Genomic DNA, 25,038 nt, shown 5'->3' with positions numbered 1-25,038 from the left:
AAATTTTCAATCTGGACTCATGGTAGCCAACTTTTGTGAGGAGCTTCGATACTATTTCGAGTGATTCAGCTGCAACTCGATCTTCAAATGATGCCAAAAGCTCTGACTGGTAACACCGCTTAATAAGATAGAAGGGGGAAGTTTTTTCTGTATTGAAGATTGCAAGTGTAGCTGGACTTAACTTCAGTTAGTGCTTCAAATTTACAACCTCTGACTGATGAACTTTGGTTAACTCGGCTTTCGTTTGCTAATTTATGAAAAAAAAACTGAGAAGCTCCTATGAAACAAAGATGCTAATAAACAGAATATGATATTCTATTTTAAGTAAGCGAACTTTGGTAAGACCCTTCCTATATATGTATGGTTGCCTTCGTTTGCACATCGTCTATAATGTGTGCTGCCAAGCATCTGAGCTTGTTTACATATATATATTTGTATATGAAAAAAAACCGGACCGAGTAGGCACATTTGAACTTGACATTCGTCTAAGCGGCAGAGCGTTATACCGAGGCACAGTTTGTAGCGAGCGAGCGCTTGTAAGGCCACGGTGACCCATTTGCTTCGCTGCCTTATTTGATGATTTCTTGCCTGTTTTGTTGTTGCAAGTCATTTTATACGCTTACATGCTGTTGTTGTTGCCTTGACTGACTTGCCTTTCATTGTCCTGGAGGCAGGTTTGTCATGCAGCTTCCGTCGTCGTCACTAACACAAGCATTGATTGTCTGTATGCGTGTGTGCAAAATTATCTCGTAAATCTGTTGTTGACCTGCAGCGAGGCACTTATGAACACATACATATATACTTGTACACACATATTAATTGTATGTAGTGCTGAGCTTTGAAATTTACGCCTCTCTTCAATGTCACGCACAAAAGTGTTCTGGCAGCAGGTTTATGGTGTTTGTTAAAGGATTAGCCAAAAGTAATTATGCGTTGAGCTTTTGTAGTAGTGTGTGGTAAAAATTGCAAAGAGTTTAGTTATTTTGATATGCACATATTGGTCCATTTGAATGTTAAGCTTTTAATAAGCTTTCATTTAACCGCGTAAGCTTTAGTAAGCGTGAAAGCTTTCTGCTAAAAGTAAAAGCTGTAAATAATATGATGCTTGAGTGTGCAGTGAATGAGGCTTACTTAATTATATACAGTTACCAAAGAAAGCCACCAAAAACCTTTTTAGACACTTTTGTTTAAACTTTGATGTTTCTTTCACCACGAGCTTTCTTTTCTTGGTCGGCGATATCATGATAGAAGATGCAAGCAGTTAAACACAAAAGAGTGTGAGTTTACACTTCGCTTGAGCTTAGAGCTTTCATCTATTTTGAGCTTTCAATCGAAAACCTCTGAAATTTATTTCGTTACGAGCTTTCTTTTTAGTAATTTTGGCCGACAGTTTATGATCGAAAATGAAAGTGGTAAAACAAGAATAAGTTTACGACTAATAGGGAGCCATAGCCTTCTACTATAGCTAACACGACCTTGAATGTTGAAGAGATATATGATTAATATACAAAATATAAAAATTGCAATACCATTCCGAGTATACATTGCTAAGCAACTTCTGTTAGCGAACACCTTTTTAGTGAAAGCTTCAAATGTAAGAATAACTACAATAAAATTTCTAGGAATTTAAAGTGAAAATCTGTCAACATTTGTTATATGAAAAAAAAACCAAATTTGTAATGCAAAGTAAAATAATGTTGCGTATACGCCATGTCAACACAACGAGTGAACATTTTAGAGTTTGAAAAGGAAATGCAAAAAAAGACGAAAGGGGCTAAAGAGAAAGCGCATTCGAGAAACATAAATGCTGTAAAACAAAAACAACAATGAACACACATACATGCATTTTGCCATCGACTTACAGAGTCGCACTTTCTGCACACTCACTGCAACAGCGCCCACTCGGCCTTTGTATCTAAGCTAAGGAATTTCTCTGCCACGCACTTCAGTTCAATTACCAAACGTAAAACACACTCGAGAGCGTAATGCCAGCGCATATGGAAGCATAAATTTCCGTCTGTGTGCTTGCGTATGGAAATTTTAGTATGTGGCAATGAGCGTGGATTAATATGGATGTATTTGTGTGTATGGATGACTAGGGGTTCTAAGAATCGTCACAGTTATCATCGTCAACCACTTGAAGTGTTGCACTTCAGAACAATGCATAATCGTTGAGCGAGACATTACCCACTTTTAAGTGAAAATACATATCTCGGCATCTGCACGCCCGATTTCAACCAAGTTCGGTAGGTAATATCATCTTACATTCCTACGTTACAATGCGAAATTCAGACGAAAAAGACGCCTGCTTCCCATATAACAAAACTTTTAATTCCATCTGATTCTTTCATTTTTCAGTATACAAATCAAAAACCAGTCATTGTTTCCGGATAAAACTTTGCACGAATAGTGCGTTTGCCAAAACTATTCAATTTCCTAGATACCGAATATGCGCATGCCAGTTGGTATTGCGAGCTTTTTACCGAAAATATCGGTCAACATGTCAGTTATATTATTGAAATTCGAAAAAAATGTTTCCCGGCTTTGACCTTTGCAAGTTCCGAGAGTATAAAATGTTCGGTTACACCCGAACTTAGCGCTTCCTTACTTCTTTAACTTAGGTAAAATCTCCTTAAATACTGCAGATATATATTAAAGAACCACTGTTTTTTGATACTTAAAACGAGTGGATGTCCAAACAAAAGCGCCGCTGTAACTTAGATATACTACTTTTGAACACACCCTCGTAGGCGAAAACTTTGAATGTGTGCGCCGAATGCAAATTTCGTCACCTGTAAACGGCGAAAAAAAGGGAATCCATGCACAACTGACAAGCAACTGGTTGACGAAAAGCTGCGACTTTTAAAAAATGATGTTATACTCACAGTGAACTGTACATGTATGCATATAACTGCTAGTATCTGTGTGCCGCATAAATTCTCTTCCGCTTTTTTGATGAATGAATGTGAATAGGCGAGACTTTTGTTTTTGATTTTGTTATTCTTGTGTCTATTGATGCGAAAAACTGCTAGTCAAGGCGTGGTCGCTTCACATGTCCTTGCATCGTCACTCGCACTCAAACATTAATAAATGTTCGCCTACCTTCACGCACGCTTATGACCTACGCTTGCTTCCAAAAGCAATCATTCGCATGCGTTTGTGTTTGTGTATATGTGGGATGTGGGTCATGCGTGGCATTTTTTTCTCCTTAATTTTGGTTATTTTTCGCGAAATATAAGCTCCATACATTGCACAAGTGGTATAAAAGCACTCGTGAGTGCCCACGAGCTTAAGTGTTTGTTCGCGAATGTGCATAAGTAAGCTCACTGAATATACATATTTCGGTGAATCTATGGATTTTGTGATGAAATATGTTAACTTTAGTTTGTTATACTCGTAAATATTGAATCTGAGGACTGTAAATTCTACCTGAATTCATTGAAATAAATTTCAGTTATTAGAACATTTCTAAACTCTTTTCGATAAAATGATTTTGGATAACGGTAAATAAGGAGTGGAACCGAACAACTGATAATCTAAAAATATTAAAGGAATATATTGAACATATTGTTCTTCAGTACTTTGATCTCGTAAACTCTGTGGAAAATGAATCGTAACTAATCGGAATGAGAACGAAGTGATAATTCAGAGCCGAGAAGTGTTTGAAGCTGTTCAATGACAATAAAACCATTTTTTACCATAAAATATGTGACAACCGTTAAAACATGGCTTCAACATTTTACTCCAGAGTCCAATGAATACCGAGCAAATTGTACGCGATGAATCGAATCAAAGCGTCGAACGATACAACAATTAAAGTTAGATGAAGTTTTGGAGTCTATACTTTGGGCATAAAATTATACAATTTACGGTGACTACCTTGAAAAGGATCCCACTTTTTCACGTACTCAGTCCTCGAGAGAATGCTGACTGTAAAGAAATTTACGTTAAAGTAAAGATAATCTTCGAAACTGAGACCGGTTTTGTAAACCCTAATTTTAGTGTAAAATTGCAAATGAAACAAAGTTTGAGGTAATGCTACATATGATGATCAAACACTTCAACTTTGACCGACGTTCTTGAGCTTTTTCTAGACTTGTTTGAATTGATTTTTTTCATTCGTATTGCTGATCTTTGATTTGGATAAAGATAGCTGTAAAACCTTTCGGTTTGGATCATCATATTATCAAAAAGTATTTCCGTAAACTGTAGAACGGCGGATTGTCGTTTCTGCAGCTTTGCGAGAAAATCAGCATAGCATTTACTTTTGAATTGCTCGGCGCTTGCTGGAAGTAGAGCCATCGATTCTCTAAATACGAGAAAAGAGCAAATGACTTCTTTTGACCGCAGAATGTTAAAATTTAATTAGTTAAAACTTAAAATTTTTTAAAGTAATGTTGGATGAAGGACACTAAAAACAAACCTTACTTCCAACGACTTTGGCTTTAGATTAACAAAAGGAGGAACTACCCATACTTACTCATATATTGCGAATTGTGACTATTCTACTTTGAAATTGAATTGAAATGTTTGTAACTATGAAGAGCCCAATTAGTACTCATGAACGCAGCAAAAACTTTGACTATTCTAAAATTTATTTTCAGGTTACAAATGTACGCATAACTTTTATGCTTTTATAATACCTCTACGGCATATACATTCATCTCATGGCGCCAGGGAATGTAAAAGTCTTCTAGTTTTGAAAGCACTTTGTGTGAAATATTCAATATTTTAACCGCAAACTAAGATGTGTGTACGTGAAATGTTTTACCGCGTTCTTGGCGTACTTTTATTCATCAGTTTTTACGAAGTGCTACTCTGGTGGAAAGTTTTGAAAGTCAACAAGAGTTAGTTTGGTGGTGATGAAGGTTACCGGAGAAGTTTACTTCTTCACGTCTTTAACAAAAGTATACACAAACTAGATATGCCAAATAATAGTACTACGGAACTAAGGATATGCATATGTCTCTATGTACATATATATATATTGTATATCTGTGGATATGCATTCGGTTTGTTAACGGATTAATTAGGAAAGCAATGAGCTTTAGGAAAGCTTTTAACGTTCAATTTTCACGTCTTGTTACGGAAACAGACGGTTACGTTAAAATAAGCGATGTAATAAAGGACATATTTTGGACTACCTAAATGTGATCAGGTTACATAACATTCTCTCGTTCACAAAGTTTGTAACACTCAGAAGGAAACTCGGGACCCTATAAAATATATACATAAATGATCAGCGTGACGAGTTGAGTTGATTTAGCCTTGTCCGTTTGTCTGTCTGTCTGTATATACAATAACTAGTCTCACAGTTTTTGAGATATCGCCCCGAAATTTTGCGCATATCCTTTTTACCACAAGATGCTGTTTTTGTCGGAGTCTCTGATCACTCTAGTATATGGCTCCCATACAAACTGAACGGATGGAATCAAGTGCTTGTATGGATAACTTTTTATTTGACAAGATATCTTCACGAATTTTCGTGTGAATTATTATTAAAGACAATACCACAATATCCGAACAAATTGTTCGGATCAGATCGCTGTAGCATATACTACCTGCCATACAAACTGGCCGATAAAAATCAAGTGCTTCTATGGAAATTTTTTTATTTTTGAATGGTATTCTAACTTCGATGCAACCGAAGTTAACGGTTTTTCTTGTTTTATCATATTCTAATTCTTGGCATCAAGTGAAGCGAAAGCGATGATTAACAAATTATAACTATAAAGCTACAATAATACAATACATAGATATCATAAAAGTCATCAATCGCCTGGTGGGGACAAACTCTTCTTCTTAACTTAAATCGGCTAGAGAAGCCTTAAATACAAACTATACTTTTTTAGTATAAATTTAAATAAGTAAAGCAAAGTAACTGTCGTAGTTTTTGCTATTTTTATTGCTTTGAGTGAATAATCATACTTAGAAGAGTTATTTACAACATTTTAGGTAGCCTTAACTTATTCGTTCTTAAATTCAATGTATTAAATAATTTGAGCTGAATTCCCGGTGGTACTGCAATAGCCCCTAAAACACTCCATCGATTTCCAAAAATCAGTTTAACATTTGTTGTCCTTCGATGGAGGATCTATCAGATGTTAAGCTGATAAGAACAGATACTACATTTGATCTTAGCCATAAGGCCGAGAAGCGATAACTATTCAACGCCAAAAGTACACTACTTGTGTAGAAATAAATCTTAAGTGTATGAGAATTGAAGGACCTACAAAAGGTGAAAGAAATGCTGAAGAGCCGTACAGGTATGCAACCATCTGCGAAACATTGAAGGATGGAAGGCAACGTAAAAAAAAGCTGAATATCAAAAACCCCTCAAAGGTTGCTATTCCACATCAACCTACGCTGGCGTTCAGCGCTATATTCAGCTTTCATTAAAAGTCTGGTATGCTTTTTGGCTTTCAGGACTCATTCTACTTAAGAGAATGACTGCGCTGAATGACTGCGCTGAAGTTCCAGAGAAGCCTGATGTGGAATAGCAGCTTTTTTTTATAAGTTTAAGCATTTAAGTATTTAGATTTCTATTTTGTACTTTTGTATAAATCGTAGATCCTTTCACTAAATCTTAAGAAAAGACAGATTTTTTGGTATTCTAGGTTAAATTTAATAAAACTAGAACATTGTAGATTTCATAAAAAAGTTGTTAAGAGTTTATCTCTCACTATAATAAAATTATTGATAACGAAAAATTCAAATAGATTTTTCGCTTGAAGATTAGAACTCTAGATACGTATATCTTATATGATCTTTAATAAAAGAAACTCCCTATATAGACCTATCTTATATGGGAGAGCTACATATGCTCTGAGAGAGGAAAGAACAACCTGCTGAGCCTGTGGTTTCAAAGAGCGCTAACATTGTGGTAGAAAATCTTTAGGAAACTCATCTAAAACGACTTCTTCTTTCAAAGTCAGCAGCCTCAGAAATTATAATATTTTTACGAAGGTGTAAAGCTTTCCGTTCGCTGATGTTGATTGATAAAACTTTGAGAGGAAAACGCGCAACAATAGCTTTTTCTCTCTCCTTCATTGTTATATTGTCAAACCTATTTTAGTTTTTTTCTGTTTTCTAACCTTTTACCATTATCTTGCTATCTTTCTCGTTATTATATTTTCAAATTGCTACCATTTTTTTTTAAGTATTTGAACACATAATTTTACTTTTAAACTGGCCTTACAACTCGTTTCCGTTTCAATTAAAAAACTAAAACTAATTATTTCCAACCACGCACACATTTCCAAAGAGAAATATGATGATTTGCCAACAAAGCGCAAATTTTCCACATAATTGGCTTTGTGTTTCCACATGTTGCTAGGGAAATTAAAAATCAGTTTTGTGGCAATTCGCCCACCCTCTGGCAGGGATTATGGCGAAATGAGTGCAATTCCAGCAAAAATTATTGCAGTTTATAATGTGAACTCAAAAGCGAAATGGCGGGAATGAGTGCAAGCGAACAAAAAGATTTGAAAAGCTTTTTTTACTATAAACACATACACAATATGTATGTATAGGATTTTGAAATAATAGACTCTTGCTTTCATATGCATATACTTTTATACACAAGTATGTCGTATATAAATATATGACCTAAATGCTTTTGATTATTTTACGAGGAAATAAAAAGGTCTTTACAAGAGATGAAAATTTTTTCTTACTCAAAAGAAATTTTTATTTTTATTTTTCTGCAATAATCCAGAATTTCTAATGTATACATATTTATAAACAAACATAGATATTAATTTTTTTTTTTGGAAATAGAAATTCTTGGTTAGTAAATAAGATATTTTTTAGAAAAACTATTTATTGTTGTGATCTACAAAATTTACATGTGATTATAGTTAGTTCAAAATAGCTCTTACGAAATTTTGTTTTCACGCTCCAGTTCTGACATTTTGTAAGCGAGTGCGAAAATCATTTGAAACTAAATTCAAAATATTCGAAGTTTGGTAAGCAAAGCAAACTGGGCAGCTCCTTAGGTTCTTTGTTATGTATAGTTAATAAACTAAAATGCCCTCCTGGATGACTGCGCTGTGAAGGAATTCTTTATTCAGTTCGTATGGAGATTTTTGAGCGAAGCTTGCTGTTGTTTAAATATGCACTAAGTATACCTGGAAACCTCGAATTTTTAAGGAAACAATAATGAAAATACCATTTTTTAATAAACTTCTCTGAAATGGACATAATATTGGACTTTGCGATTTTAGTATTTACCATACTTTGCCATCTGCCTTTAAGAGGACAGGTTTAAAAGTAAATGCTTTTCTTCCAGCAGTATTCAACTGCTTCCTGTACGAACAAGGTGCGTTCCAAAGTAAACAGTAAACAAGTAACAAAGTAAACTCTAGTGGCGCCATCTATATGTCGACTAGTGCGTTAGAACCTGCTATCCTTTATCGACTTTCAGTAAAAATTTCATGACATTTCATCTATTGGAAGTGAAGTTATTGAGTTTTAAGTGTCAGTATGTTTTTGTCATCGGTGCGAAAATGAGCTTCGAACAAAGAGCCAACATTAAATTTTGTTTTAAAATTGGTAAAACTTTTACCGAAACGTTTCCATTGAAAAAGCAAAGTGCACGAGTGGTTTCAACGCTTTCAAAGTGGTCGTGAGGACATAAATGAGAAATGAGCCGAAACCCAAAAAATCGCGCCTGGAGAAGTCAAAAGTGAAGACAATGCTGATTTGTTTTTATGATTCCCAGGGTATTGTCCGAAAAGAATTTATTCCACCCGGCCAAAACGTTAATGCGGTATTCTACATTGGAGTTTTGAAGCGTTTGGTGAAGTTGGCGTTTGTTGCACGATAATGCGCCGTCTTATCGATCGACGCTTGTAGCCGATTATTTGATCAAAAATCACATTTTAACAATCAACCTCTCCCCGTATTAACCTGATATGGCAGCGTGCGACTTCTACCTTTTCGGAGAAATGCATTTGCCGATGAAAGGAAAGCGTTATGCAGACGTGGAGGCCATTCAAAAGGCTTGCACCGGCATACTGGCGGCCATACCTGGCAACGAGCCAAAACACTCCTTCGACATGCTTTTGGATGTATTAAAGCAGAAGGAGACTATTTTGAATAAAATTAATTGATTTTGCCGATAAAACCATTTGTTCTGTCTTTTTTTTTAAAGTCCTGTTTACTTTGGAACGCACCTTGTACATACATATATAATGGACGCATACTTGGTATACCCAAAACCCTCTATTCCTCTTCTCTTTCTCATATCGCAATTGCTTCTTCTTTCTCTCTACTATACAATTGTGTTCGAGTTCTCAGTATAGGGTAAGCTTAGATAAAAAACTAAATTGTTATCAAGCCAAAAATGAAATGTTCTGAGACTTGTTCGAAAAGATCGATATCGCCGCATTTCTCAACTTTTTATAAATTCTAATTTTAGCACCAGTAGAAGCTTTGGGCTGTTGGGTAGCAATTATTTACCCAGAATTTTAATTAAACGTACTCCAAAAGATTGGTGGAAAAATATGTTAACGAAAAAAAAAATCTGAAAATATCTTTGCTGTATAAGTAAACCCTTTTATATACCATAAACTCTATATATTCATCTTTATTGTAAACTTCGTGTGAATAATTCAATCCCGTGTACCACGTGTGAAATGTGTGAATTTCGATTATGCTATTGAGAACTTCGGGAATCTGTCACATAAGTTGTTGTTTTGAAATTCTCAAATGGATTTCGATGGTGGCCCCTTGCTATTGGAAGAATCATGTAACTTCATTCAAAATATTGTACCATGCACCAAAAACGTCACATGAAATATATTACGATAAGGTAAAATTTTTGCCATGTGAAGTTCATGATAAGAAAAACATGAAATATGATAATTTTTCCATTGAAAATGTCGTTTACACAAAGTGCACAACAAGGCTTATTACAGGCGAAATTAAATGTATTCTTTATTAATCTGAGATTGATTCAGGTGCTAACCATAGTAGCTGCCCTTTTTCGATCATTGTGGACGTCCGAGTAGTTAATTAAAAGTATAAAAACTCACAGATTCTGAAAAGCCGGAACGGTTAATTTGCAATACCCGGACGACCCGTGAGCCAAGTAAATTCATGCATTTTCTTAATAATGAATGTACAATACTTTAATGTTGATCGTTCTTCAATTAAAATTAAAAATTTCCAAAAAAAGGTTCTTAAAAGTTCGACAGTTTTTATGTTTCTATTAACACAGCATTCGATATGTTATGTCATATAGTGCTATATTTGAGAGTACCTATTAGACATTTTCCTAAAACTTTCCGACACCGTTCCGCACCACGAACAAGTGTGGTGGACCCCATAAAAAACTAATATACATTAGAAAGCATTTGCGACAGCTTGTTAATATTCTCCTGATGACAGAGATATTTATGGTTCAGATGATCATGTAATCATCATACAATCAGTATGTATAATATACGGTATACAGAACCATATTGATACAGGATCTTCTAGTGTTGAATTATTGTTAGAAAATGACATATTCATTTGAAATAGCCGTTGGTAAATTATAACAGTGCGGATTTCCAGAGTTAGTTTTCTCAGTGCGGAATTTTCAACAGCTTTAAGGCTTACGAGCATATCAACAGTATTAAGTATTACATCCAATCTTAAAACTAACCTAAGAAGCATTTTGGAGGTGGGCAATATTACAATATTTCGAGTGTTCTTTTAGCTTTTTGGAATATAATGAAAATGAATGATCTCATTTATTCATTTTTGAAATTAAAGGTAGTGGGACTAAGTTGTAAGTATTTAATTTGTTTTTATATCATCCACGAGATTATCACTCGATATTTACGAAAAGAGATACCTTCAACATAACCTCAATAACGAGTCCGAAATAAGTTGGTTTATAATACTTTTAGAATAGGAATTTCTTCGATTTTATTTTACATGAAGAAACTTTAAAGTGGATAAAAAAAAATACTTCGAATAGGTGTTTTGTTACTTCTCAACATGGTGCTTTAACGCCGATATTTTGGTGTTTCTGACGCTGATGTTCTCATTAGATAGAAATCTTTCTTTGCATTTGAATAAATTTTCACAACTTTCTAAAAAGCTAAAAGTTATATAAGCTAAGTATACATTTGTGAGTAGTTAATTAAAACTTTGTAGACACTAAATCTGATTAAAAGCTCAGAAGTACGAGCACTTCAATTCTTCCAAGTTCGCATTGCAGCAGAAGAAAATTGAAAAGAAAATAAAATTTGCGCTTTTCCTGATACCGAATAGTAGCATAACTACAAAAAAGCGCAAGGTTGGAAATTATGCAATGACACTTAACTGTAAATATATATATGTATGAAAATTGTACTTGCAGATGTATGTTCGTTTCACATACAAGTATGCTATATCGTTCTTGAGCAATTGTTGATCACAAATGCTCAACTGATAAGGAAGTATACGCTGACTGCAAAATTTGCATCAAGTTTTTTGTAATGCGCCTATAAATATGTAGTAGTCAAGCTAAGGTGGACCTCGTCGTCTTGTCTTCTTCAGCTGCTAGGAGAATTATCACCAGTATTCAACAATTTCGTCTTACTAAAGAAGAAAGCAGAAATCTAGTTTAGAGACTTTGAAGCCTCCCTGATAAACGCTTGACTTCAGATGGTTCAGGTTTGGATTTAAGTAATAATTTGCCAACTAGTTCCTAATATTACCATTATGATAACTACTTGTAATACAGATCCACTAAATGCACTTTTCCAAGTGTCTCAGCCGTTCGTATATGTATTTGTTAGCAAATATGTAAATATTGCACAGTGCTGATTAAATATGCTTTAATGTGCGCTGCCATTATTGCCACCCGTCAACGTTAAGGCAACATAAACGTAAAGTAAAATCAAGGGCTTGGCCCAGAACGATCTCGAGCATGCAAACATGCACGGGGGTGTCCTACTCTTTTATATGCATAAACAAATGCGCTAACTTATGGTAAATGTTAAAGTGTTGTGCAAAAATAAAGCAGCAAGCAGATGATCAAGTTCTTTATTCTTTATTTTTGCTTAACTTTAAATTTTTATGAAAAAAGATACTTCAATAACAAGACAATTTCTCAAAGTTATGACGATGATTTTTATTTAATTAATTTTTCATATTAAATTCGTTCAAGCAGTAGAGAAGTACAGGTGAAATACTGGGAACAGTCAGAAATGACCACATCTGTAGAATATTTAGTGTTAATGAGTTATTATACCCTGGACAGAATATATTGAGTTTGCCATGAAGTTTTTAACACCTATAAGAAAACGTCGGAAACCCTATAAAGCATGATGATGATAAAGTATATGATGATAAATGATCAGCATGATGAACTGAGTCGATTTAGTCATGTGCGTCTGTCAGTCTGTATATACGCAAACTGGTCCTTAGTTTTTGAGATATCGATATAAAATTTGCACACTTTTTTCTCACTAAGAAGCTGCACATTTGTCGGAGCTGCCGATATCGGACCACTGCTGTCATACAAATTGAACGATTGGAATCAAGTGCTTGTATGGACAACTTTTTCATTTGACAAGGTATTTTCACCAAATTCGGCAAAGAATATTTTCTGAAGCATCGCTACAATCTTCGAAGAAATTATTCCGATTAGACTACTACAGCATATAGTTGCCATACAAACTGAACGATCGGAATCATGTTTTTGTATTAAAAACTTTTTATTTGACGAGATGTCTTCAAGAAATTCAGCATGGCGTATTGTCTGAGGCAACGGTGCAATCTTCGAAGAAATTGTTCAGATCGGATCACTACAAATATAGCATATATCTGCCTTACAAACTGATTCAAAGTTATCGTTTTTTCACTTAGTTCATCTCTTTTCCTTCGACAAAAGTGGTGTTCTTGTTTTTTAGTGAGTCATGTTAAACTTATTAGACACACAAATTGAATATTTCTTGTTCCTTTTGTCTCTTTTAAATAAATGTTTGGTCTAACATCGCAAAACTGCTTAAAACTTATACGGAGAGCAGTTTACAATCATCAAGCATTCTTCTAAAATGCCCTCTAGGCTGTGAGTGGGAGTAATAAATTCTATACTCTCCAGCGGATATAATTATTTACCGATATTTTAAAATAAAATTTAATGTAAATACCAGCCCAAAAATGGACTCAGCAACTCTACGATTTTTTGTACCCTTCTATTTTATTGATAATATTCGCAGTGTCGAGTTTAAAAATTGTCTGTGACGCAGCAATCCTCTTTTTATATGTAATAGTAGCCAGTTGCAATTAAGTTTAAAAATTCTCAAAATCTCAAAATTATCAAACTATATTTATATATCTACAGCCATTTGTCATGCCTAACCAGGGGGGCTTAAAGTTCATTTGTATAAATTAAATTAAATTTTAAGTGTTGTGCTAATTTTCTCAACAACACTGTACTGTAAGTGTTTAGGGACTTGAAAGCAGTTAAAACTTGCGCCTGCATATTTACAACAATTGTTTTTGTTATCTTCCACATGCAAAATTGCATTTCTCATTCAAGCGCATAATTTCACTTCCACACTCCTCGCTTAAATTTAAATTTTTACTTTTATTTTATTCACATTTACCGTTTTCTTTGTTGCTAACTTTCTTGAATTGTTTTGTTGCGCCGCAATTTGCTTATAACGGACTGTTTGCTTTGTTTTTGCATAACTCGGCGTTGATTGCTCGTGAGCTTCTAAGCACTTATGGATGTATGGGGGTGTGTTTAGCTGTTGTGTGGGCGGGGCACATAATATTTACATACGTGTGTTACCTATGCAACTATGTTGGTAGTTGTTATTTTTCTTGTGTTTTCCGTTCCACAGTGTTTTTTGTTTTTGCTTTTGTTATCATACGCTTAACTGCTGTTGTGGCCTTGAATAAAAGGGAAATTGTTTAAAGAGTTGTAAAACTAGCAACATAAGCATACACTACGATTACTGTACAGTTATGTGGGTGTGTACAAAGCAGCAGAGAGAGGAGAGAAGTATATATTTTGCAGTAAGTTCCCCTGAGATTACGAAGGATTTATGAATTCGCAACGGAGGCGAAAATATTATGGTTTATAAGGTGTGTGTGCCTCAACTGTGGTACATTGAGCGCAATAACATAATTATGCTGAACAATTAACTGATTTAAAGCTTAGTTAAGAAAAAAGTGATTGACTCAGAAAGAAGGAGGAAGTCAGATGAGATACCAGGAGAAAACAATCTATAAAAGAGGGAGGAGAAGAGAGTATTTAAATAATGTAGGGCATATAGGGGATAAATCACAAAAGCAAATGAAGCTCATATATCCAACACAACACTACCACTTTAAACTTTAAGGTAGTTTGATGCCTAGAACTAAGGCCCAACTATCTTGTTTTCTCCTCACTTAAAGTCTGTCCCTAAACTTATATAGTAATAGAAAAAAGAACTAGAGTTTGGTGATACTACTCTTGCCTATTTGGAATTAATAGATTTTTCAATAGACGCCTTCAATGCACGAATGCCCTAAGTTTCATTAAAAGTTTTCGGCTTTTATACTGAAACTTACTTTAGCTAACTATTCCTGTATAATAACTCTCAGCAGATCCATGGACCGTACCCTTATCCTTTCCTGAACAAATCACCTCAATGTTAATCCGATGGCATTTTAATTACGTGTTAGGAAGGACACTTCGTTAGAAATGGGCATTTGATAAAAATTATCACGTTAACATCGTTTTTCGATTAGTCAGTTGGGAATCCATATTACCAATAAGATCTAGTTAAATCCCTGCCTGTGTAAAGCTTTAAAAACATTGCTTGAAGGATGTAGGTTTAGTCTTCCAGCAGTATTGGAAGAAGGGCTACTAGCTGAGAGAGCGGCAAATTGATATATCGATATTACATTATTTTTTGGCCTTACCCTAATGTATGTACTTATATATTGTGATATTGCACTTTGCATGCAAGCCTTTCAATTAATATGCAACACGCATACAATTACAACAATTACAAAACGAATTTGCATGTAAATAAATGACACCTGCGAATAAAACGGTGTCTGACACATCCTGTTGTCAGGGACGTCAGTTGACGCGAATTGCTGGCGAAAATAATCAATAGCCAATCGATTGTAATTTCATATGTAAATGTTGTGCAATGAAACCGCCTGCCAATGGCTAAACTGTCAATTATTTACGAACGTGTTTGTTGTTGGATAATGTGACAGTGCAAAGTGTTTGAATTACTTACTAAATTGCAAATACGCAAGTGGTGAAAATTGCTAGAAGCGTGTTTTTAATGGTTTCGTGACTGAAGAGGTGGTTCATAAAATTGGGTTGGTATATACCTCTAAAAAATTTAGGTAACACTTTTGTGGGATGATATTCAGTAATTAAATTTTCGAAGAAGCTAGTGAGTCTCTGCTCAGAATATTAAGCGGTTGTTTATTTAAAATGTAGTTTTAGAGAACTTAGACCATCGTTGAGGGCTTCAATAATTATGCCAATTATGTTTCTTTGATTTTACTTCCCTCTGTTTTCCTTTTCTCTTTGAACTGTCGGTAATGATAAGTCCATCTCGCTCCTTCATATTTCAAAATATAGAATAAATATTTTAGTCGACAAGTGTTCAAAAGCCGTTTCCTTGCTAAAGTACAATATATAACATCTTTGGGGGAGGAGTTTCAATACCGAAGTATAGAAATTGAAGCTAGGCATATTGAAAAGACGGCAAAGTAAGGTTAGGCAGCCAGTCGATACTCCATGTGATGCGGTAAGTAAGCTTTAGAGAGTTTGTAGCATTAAATTATTATATGGCTAAACTTAAGAACTCTAGGAGTTATACAATATAAAAATTATAGATGGAATAGATATTCCCCGAAATTTTATAAAGTATCTGTGTAAAAGCCAATAACACCAATTTCTGTAGGCATGACTAAGAGATCTACGATTTTTCTGAAGTGGACTTTAGTCGAAATATATTTCTTTAAGCTCATTGTTTTTAAAAATTGTTTGATTTGTTGGTAGATATAAAATATATTACTTGTATTATGTTCGGCGGTATTTTTTTCAACGCTGACGGAGTTGGGGAATTACTCAAGTTCATTTTTCATTCACATAAAAGTTTTAAGAAGAAACTAAAGCTTGAAGTAACTTACAAACAATGTCTTTTATGCTTTGGGATGAGATTATCAAAGAAATCAGAAATTTTCTTGACTTTTATATACTATAAGATTTAAGCCGTCATAAGCTTTAATCTCAAAGGATAGCAGAGACATCCACCACAATACGCACCAAACGGTAAATTTTTGGGGATGCAATTGCGTTTCCTGAACCACACGAGGATTTATCTCACCCAATTAGCGAAAATAATTTGTTTCTTGACGAAGCCATTAAGCCAGAAATGGGCCTTATCTGAGAAAATGTTTTTTCGATGAAACTCGCCGTTGTCTTCCATCATTTCCAGCGCCAAATCGGCAAAGCTACGGTGCTTTAAATATTCTGTCCGCTTCAGTTCTTGTGCCAACACAATCTTATACGGATGTAGAGTAAAATCCAACAGCAAAATTCGCCATGTTGTCATCGAGGTTGAACCGACTGATTCGGATTAACCTGAACGCCAGCGATATTTCCTTCCCTTTTTTGACGGGAACGTGGCACACTATTGTGGAGATTCATTTTAGAATTTTGCACTAATAAGCTGAGTAGCGCGCTCAGAAGAAACATTATGACGACCGTGTTTTGCGCGAAAAGCTCTTACCGCTTCCACGGGAGAGTGAGAATTTGCGTAATAAAATTGGACAATTTCCAAGCGTTGTACCAAAGTGACATGACATTATTAAATGGCAAGCTTTACTGAACACACTGACAAAATTTGACACATACTTTGTGGAACAAACATGGCTGTCATGGTTGGAACAAAATCGCGTCATCCGTATTGGTAGACACTGTATATGGAAATTTTTATATCATATTCCTGAGCTAAAGTAACTTCACAATAGCGAATGATTATAAAGTAGAGCTAATTGGAATTTTCTGTGGACTTTTTACTTATTCATATTCCCGCTTAACTCTTATTTCAGTAAGCGCGCGGAGCTGTAATAAAAATCTGATCGATACTAAATCGAAACTTTGCGAGTGAATGGGGGAATTTTAATGAATTACGTTGAACATTTTCTTTTAAAATATTCAATCAAATTATTTAAAAGTATTAGCGAAGCCCTTGGGCCCATGGGCCCACGTAATTTCATACAAACTGCATTTAGTATTCATTATGAGCTCGAACACTGAGCGTTTTCCAAATGCGCCCCAACAAAGCCGAAGCACTGTTCAACTACATCCTGTAACTGTAACGATTATTTCGGCTGGACTAGTGGCGTACGACGGCGTTAGCACTGCAATTTGCATTTAAAATGCCTTAAAGCGCTCAGAATGAATGAATAATAAAAATGAACAGTATTTGAAAAAAGACAAAACAGGCAAATGCTGACGGTCCGGTCCGTTGTTGGCTGCTGTCAGCCGCCAGCGAGGGAGGTTGTGGTGGTTGCGGTGGGCGCGTGGGCATGGTCGGAAATAGCGGCGCGAACAATGCATTGACTTTAACCCCTTGCTTTGTGTTGTTTCAGGGTATATGAAGAAGGAAGTGGATTGCTGGCAGTCAAATATCGCGCAAAGCTTTAAAATATGAAAATATAATAAAACTAAAAATAAACAAATGAAATGTGGAGAGAAGGGTAGCACGAGCCCATGATTTTGCATAATTAAAAAGCGGTGCTGGCGCTGCCATTGCAACTCGTGCTGTTGTAGAGTGCAAGCATGCGGGGTTGAGGATGGAAATGTATAATGTGCAGTCGTAGACAAGTTGATTGTGCAATCCAGTGCCAAAATGTGAGCTCATAACAATAGCGGAATTGTAGAAAAATACTCACCATACACAAACGAGCAAACTAAAGAATTTGGAGAATTGAAGACAAAAAGAAAAAATAAAAACAAATAATAAAAATTAGAATAATGCAAAGAATGTGTTTCAAAATAAAAGAAAAAAAAAAACAAAGCCGGGCTACTAAAATGCACAAAAACGCTGCTGCCATTTGCATAGCGCACAATCAGCGAAATCTTTGGCAGTTGAATTCCCCAGCACAGCAAGGCTATGCAATCGGCGCAAAGTAATCACTTGCAACTTTTGCCCTATATATAACATTTACAAATACATAAACATAGCGAGGCGATAAAATCGCGTTGATAATGCTGAAATTAAAAGGCGAAAAACTTGCACTAAAAATTAATGAGTAAATTCAATTAGGTGAGACCGACGTTGAAATGTTTGAATGAATTATTTAAATCTTTCGCTGATTGAATTACATTAAATTGAAAATTATTGAATTCGACAGCGCTGCTGACATGCTCGTTCAATTATTGCAATATTTTACCTAATTAAAGCGATTATAATGCAATTTAAGGCGTCTTCAAGTAATTTGGGTAGTGTCCAACCCATTGTTCTACACGGCGTATAAGTGACATTGCTACTATGGTTTTAAGCTACTTGTATTTTGTGCTGTGTGGGGAAATTGTGTTGAACGGCATCCAAACAGTAGTTTTTAGTGAGTGAAAAATTGCGATATTTAGAAATAACGTAAACTTCCATCGAAAAATACTTCTTATAAACAACGGTTTAACTTAAATTGGTGAGATACCGGCTACTTCCATAGGCTCAGCCTGTAAAGCAAATATAGACTTCATTTATCTCTATAACTATCTAAATATTGTAGTTAGTGTAGTGTTTTCCTCGCATGTATTAGCATTTGAGAAATTTCTTTTACTGAGTTCCAAGGTCTCCCTGTTTTACTTTCTTCTGATGATTCGTAATGAAATTATTAGTAGTTAAAGTTATTTAGTTTGGAAATAAAAAAAAATTCGCCGGAATCCCAAAATGATTAGATTAAAAAATCACACTCTTTCTTAGTAATCATAATTAAATATATATATTTGCAATTGATAGGGAAAAAATGTATTTCGCTAGGTGTCGCTATTGCCAAAACTAAAGCGATATAGTCCATATCATAACAATCCATTTAAAATTGTTAATCTTGTCTATGTAGAGAGTTACAATCTTTTCTCTGTTATTATTAAAGGAGTGAAATAGTTAAATAATGAGGGAAGAACGAGCAAAACGTGGAAGTACTTAAGTGAAATTTAGCAGGTAAGTTAGTGAACATGACTTAACTCATAGAGATAGTACTAAAAAATTCTTATTGAAAATTTTCTGGTACGGGAAGTCTATATGTGTTTATCATTTCTTCCTAATGACTCGAATATTTTGGCTTTTTTTTAATCTAGTCAGCATATCCAAGGAAATCTGATAAAAACTGATTATTATAATGAGTGTTTACTTGTTCTAAATTGGAGTGGAGTTTTTATCGATTGTGTTATAATTTATCGATACATTGGTCAAAGTTCATTAAACCTAAATTATATTTCTGATCTGACCAAAATCTTTTGTCTAATAGCCCATGAGGAACAATATAAATCATAACCTACCAAAATACATCAGACATTTGGAGATGGTGTAAAACTTGTAGGACCCTCGACGGTCGAATATCATTAAAGTGCAAGTTGAGGTGAAGCTTGACCAAGAATTGAGTAGAGGTTTAAATAGAAATCATATATGATATGCAAATCGTATACATACATATCATTTATATGCATCATATTTAGTACAAACAATCGGTTTTAAAAGAAAGTGAACTGATGTACCTTGAGTTGAATAACACTAGATTATATTAAACATATTTTCTAATTTGATGGATTGTAGAAAGTTAACAAAATGGTAAGAGATCCAAACGCTTTCCAAAAACCTCAGCTATCTTTGCACCGGATCACCAGCCCTGCAACATATATTATGGAAGATCTCACAGTGTTTACAAAATATGCCGGATAAGAGTTTAGGTTTTAAAATATATATATAAGTTATATTTATTTTTGTATGGTTCTGAAGAAAATTAAATTTTACTGTTTTTACCATCAGCATTTAGGCGCCTCAGCTACCGTATTACTATCTCTTATTAGTGCTTCTACATATGTGAATTCTACATATACTTTTAAAAGAGAACATCGCTAGTATAACAGGCAGTCGGCAACAAGCTTCGGCAGCTTTGATTTTTCCAGCGATTAGACACGTACTAAGGTGTGTAGACACGGAGGACGCGAAGAGATTGGGTGACAGCATTTATGAAATGCTATTTATGAAAAGTTCCATTAAAAAATTGACACTTCAAACAAGCACTTTGCAGCCTTCAGAGGCATACATATACATACTTACATACCTATTTTCATACACATGTCTACACCTATGTACTCGTATGTATATATGTATGTACAAACATAGGTGTGTTCGCTCTTACAAGCTTGCTATTTATAATTTCGCAATTCTGACACTGCAGTGCTCAATGAGGCGCACTTAAAAATGCCATTTTCATTACGCCAAGCGAAGAGATGTCCTGATGCTGCTCTTTTCCGCTTTTGTGGCAATTTCACTTTTGATGGCGTGACTTTTGTGGCGATTAAAGGGCTAATTGCTTGATATGTAGTGATTGAGAAGTGCGCCACTGGCAATATTGCATTCTGCGGATTTTAAAAAGATACAAGGACAATTGTTGTTAACCAGAATTCTTCTTTTTTTTAAAGCTATCAATTTCTTTCATTAATTATGGTTCTTGTATTCAAAGAATGTAATGTTTTGTAGGAAATTATCAGAATTGTGGAACAACATGTTTATCGCGAATGTGTAGTAGAAAACGCTTGCGGTACATATTTTTGATAAATACAACCACCTGACTTCTTTATAGAAGTATTTTGTCAAGAGAGTATGTTGTCAGAGTGAGAAATAATTTTTCTTTGGAAGATTTTTGTAATCTTGTTAATGATGGAACCATTTCTGCGTTTTATGTCATATTCAGTAGATCTGCGTTGACTTTGCATTGATTTGTTACCACTTAAGTATATGGACACAGGAAAAGAACGTCTACCTCTTTGAACAGGACATATAGTTAGATTGAAAAATTACGTTTTGAATCAAAAGTTATAGCTTAATGTTTGTACACTCACGGTGGATGGTAGTTAGATATAGTACTACAGGGATGACCAAAAAATTTAACTTTGGTACTCAGTGCAATGCATACTAATTTCAGACGAGCATATGGGAAAATTGATTGCAGCTGAAATTCTTAAAAGAGTTAAATCCCTCAGATCATGGTGCTCATAACTAGACTTAGAGAACAGACTTAGAGATTTCAGCTCTAGCGAATCTTCCTAGATACTTCTCTCTATTTTTTAGAACACTAAATAATACAAGTTTTCGAAATTTACTACGTTTTACGTTTCGAGCATTCGTTGGCGCTTTCCTAGTCCTTGCTTAACTAGATGTCTAGTGGGTAGTGCGAGTATCTCTATAACTCATTTGAGATTGGAAGTGTTGGCGAAAGTACAAGTTCAATATATACATGTATATAGTAAAGTTCTAGCTTAAGGAATCGAGTTTTGAGATAAATAGAGCTGAGAATAGTATTCGAATCACCTTTATTTACATATTTTCATTCGGTACTCATATTACCTAAACGGTGGTCTTCACAAACTTCAGCACAGAGATCAAGCGTAAACATAACTTAAGGTAAAAAAAATAACCGTCGGCAAAAAATGTCGGAAGGGTGTGCTGAAATCTCTGTGGATGAGCAATAACTGTGCAAGCTTGATGAAAGCTTAAACTTACTAACTTCTTGTAACTGAAAATGATAGTAGGCTTTATCAATATAACAGAAACTCCATATAACATAATCAAGGATTAGGTTTCTTCAAACAAATTTCATAAAAATTAAATACCTAATCAAGTCTTGTAATCTTGGTGGTAAGATCATTATCAAGCTACTTAATTCTCTTCTATTATTGCTGTTTTGTGGAAGCAATGCTTTTCTTCAAGCTCTTATATATGGTTGTCAAATATCTCCCTTTTTCCGCTTTTTTGCTCTTCATTCAATGCTTTATAAAAAGTGTTACAGTAATCGGATTTAGTTAAAATATGCGCCATTTTGTTCGATGATCTGTTTCCATCTAGACGGCAACTTCATAATACCTTCCTCGTAGAAGCCCTCCTCCTTATTTGCGAAGAATTCGGACAGCCACTTTTCACAAGCCTCTTTTGAGTTCAACTTCACACCACCAAGGGCATTCGCCATGGACAGGAACAGGTGGTAATCACTTGGCGCTACGTCCGGGCTATATGGTGGATGCGATAAAATCTCTCATCCGAGCTCCCGTAGCTTCTGACGAGTCATCAACGAAGTGTGTGGTCTGGCGTTGTCCTGGTGGAACACTACACCCTTCCTGTTGGCCAATTCTGGACGCTTCTGGTCGATCGCCTGCTTCAAGCGGTCCAGTTGTTCGCAGTAGATGGTAGAATTGAGCGTCTGGCGATATGGGAGCAGCTCATAGTGGATGATTCCCTTCCAATCCCACCAAACACACAGCAAAACCTTCCTGGCCGTCAATCCCGGCTTGGCCACTGTTTGGGACGATTCACCGGCCTTCGACCATGACCGTTTTCGCTTGATATTGTCGTATGTGATCCATTTTTCGTCGCCAGTCACCATCCGCTTCAAGAATGGGACGAGTTCGTTCCGTTTCAGCAGCATATCGCAGGCGTTGATTCGGTCCAGAAGGTTTTTTTGCGTCAAATTATGCGGCACCCAAACATCAAACTTTTTTTTGTATCCAGCCTTCTGCAGATGGTTCAAAATGGTTTGGTGACTAACTCCCATCTCCTGGGCGATGTCACGAGATGCCATATGCCGGTCTAACTAGATGTATTCCATGATTTGATCGGTATTTGTCGTCACAGGTTTTCCGCCGGCTGGCTTATCCATGGTGTCGTTTTCACCGGCTCTGAATCGTCGAAACCATTCCTCCGCGGTTCGAAGTGATAGAGTACCATCCCCAAAACACCATTAATCTCACGGAACGTTTCTCTAGCGGATTTGCCTTTAACGAAGGAAAACTTTAAAATAGCGCGAATTTCGGCGTTAGTGAACTCCATGTTTACACGTCTATAACTGTTGAACGCAATATCCAAACTAATCATGCATAGCGTTGTTTTGTAGGTTATGTCAAGACCTTTCAAATTATGTATAGTGTTGCCAGATACGAGCTCTGTAGCGCTTTGTACATAGCCGCGAAATTCAACTTATATACCTTATACTTTCAAATCGCAGAAAATAATATTTGGTCCCTTTTACGTCTGTTGCAACTTCCTCAACCAAATCATATCATTATTATTGTCTTTTTATTGCTCAATGAGGTAATAACTATTATTAGTTTATGAGTCATGAGAGTAAGAACAATAAAAATTGGTGCTTCCATTCTTTATAACAACATAACAAGCCGCTATATAATTATATATACATATATCCATGAAGTTGTATTAATGGACACTTAACTGACATTTTGTGTAATTTGACTTTTGCATTTGCAACTTTACACACTTTTGTTCTCGAATATTCCCATGACCCATACATGTTTCCGATTCGCCTAGGATTTATTTGCCTCCAGGTAAAAGTATGTCTCTACGTACATATTTTAGTCATCATCAGCCGTCTAATACACAGTTATAATTGCAGCTGTACGTGTTTATATGCAATTAATTGTCCGTTGACCAACACTTTTCCGCACGACACAGTCTGGCTGGACGAATGACCTACTATCCATGACAGACGACTGACTGACTGACAGATGGCTGACTTCGTAATTGCGGGTGGTCTTTTAACCATACTCATTTACCGCTTATTAATCCATTTAACTAAAACAATGATTAACATACAAAGCAATTGAACATGCAATATTGGGATTTCGCATGCCTCATTGCCATAGTTCAACATGTACTACAACGTAAGTATAAGATAATAAAACGAGAAAAAATATTACTTTCGGTTGCATCGAAGCTATAATACCCTTCACAATTACAAAACATGCGATCGTTCAGTTTGTATGGCAGCTATATGCTATAGTGATGCCGATGTCTTGTCTAAGTAACCGGACCGGACCCGGATTTTTATCCGGCCAAGGACTGCCAACGCGCCACCATTACTCGAAATTACTTCAGGAATGGTTTCAGCCGCTACAACAACAACAACAGACGAATAGACAGACGGACATGCCTAAATCGACTAATCTCGTCATGCTGATCATGTGTAAAAAAATCATCGAGGTTACCTGTTGAAGCTTTGGAACTTATTAAAATTGCAAAGAACATTGAAGTAGCATAAAGAATTGAGAGTAACATATAGATGGAAGATTTTTGTTGTTCTAACATACGGAACCCTGCTTCCCCAATTAGTTAGTTAGATAGTAGTTTCAACGGTCTTTGTTTATGGATGTCAAAGCGGTTAGAGTCATGCTAGGTTTCGTTAATAGTTCGTATGTTTAGTCTCTATTTTCAACGAAAATCGGTGGTTATATGATTCCGATTGCCCTAGTTAGTGCTACTGTTTATAAGGATCATTCTCTCTTCGTATCGTATGTTGTGAAATGGTTTCTGTACCAATAAAAATTGTCCATAGCAGTTCGTTGACTGTTTATTGTATACGATACCACTGCTACCTTACCAGTAACATTCTGATCTTTTAAGGAGCTCGTGGTTCGTACAATTTTGAACTTTTTGCCTTGGTCCTAATTGAAGTCTTATAAGAAGACTAAAAATTTTGACTGTCGAAGGTGATTTTCATAAGTAATTTTGGATATTGTCACATCGAGGCTTTAGTAATCCAACAATCTATACAAGGTATGAGAGCATTGATATTTAAATAATTCCGGGGAAGAGAATGAGTTATATTGGGCATATTCGAGCGTATATCTTTGCAGATTTACTCGTCATATTTAAAAATTTAAATTTCCATCATTCAACATTTAACTTTCGCTGGTAACCACATGTGAGTACTCAATACTTAATGCAACCAAATGGTGGCGGAACATGTTGACATCGAAAAGTACTCGTGTGAAATTAATATTTAACTAACAACAAC

The 25,038-nt window shown here is 35.4% G+C and overlaps 1 protein-coding gene and 1 non-coding gene across 2 annotated transcripts in view; both read right to left on the bottom strand.

Moving 5' to 3' along the window:
- Positions 1 to 25,038, bottom strand: part of LOC106616411 (tyrosine-protein phosphatase vhp-1) — an 85,233-nt gene that overhangs the window by 11,909 nt on the left and 48,286 nt on the right. The gene's annotated exons all lie outside the window — the stretch shown is intronic.
- Positions 5,956 to 6,161, bottom strand: LOC118680609 (U2 spliceosomal RNA). Its single transcript, XR_004976189.2, has one exon. It is a non-coding gene; the product is annotated as a U2 spliceosomal RNA (small nuclear RNA).

This window comes from Bactrocera oleae, chromosome 6 (assembly GCF_042242935.1).
Source record: "Bactrocera oleae isolate idBacOlea1 chromosome 6, idBacOlea1, whole genome shotgun sequence".
Taxonomy (NCBI): Eukaryota; Metazoa; Arthropoda; class Insecta; order Diptera; family Tephritidae; genus Bactrocera; species Bactrocera oleae.
Note: the sequence above shows the minus strand (reverse complement) of the source record. Positions and strands in the feature narration are given on the sequence as shown.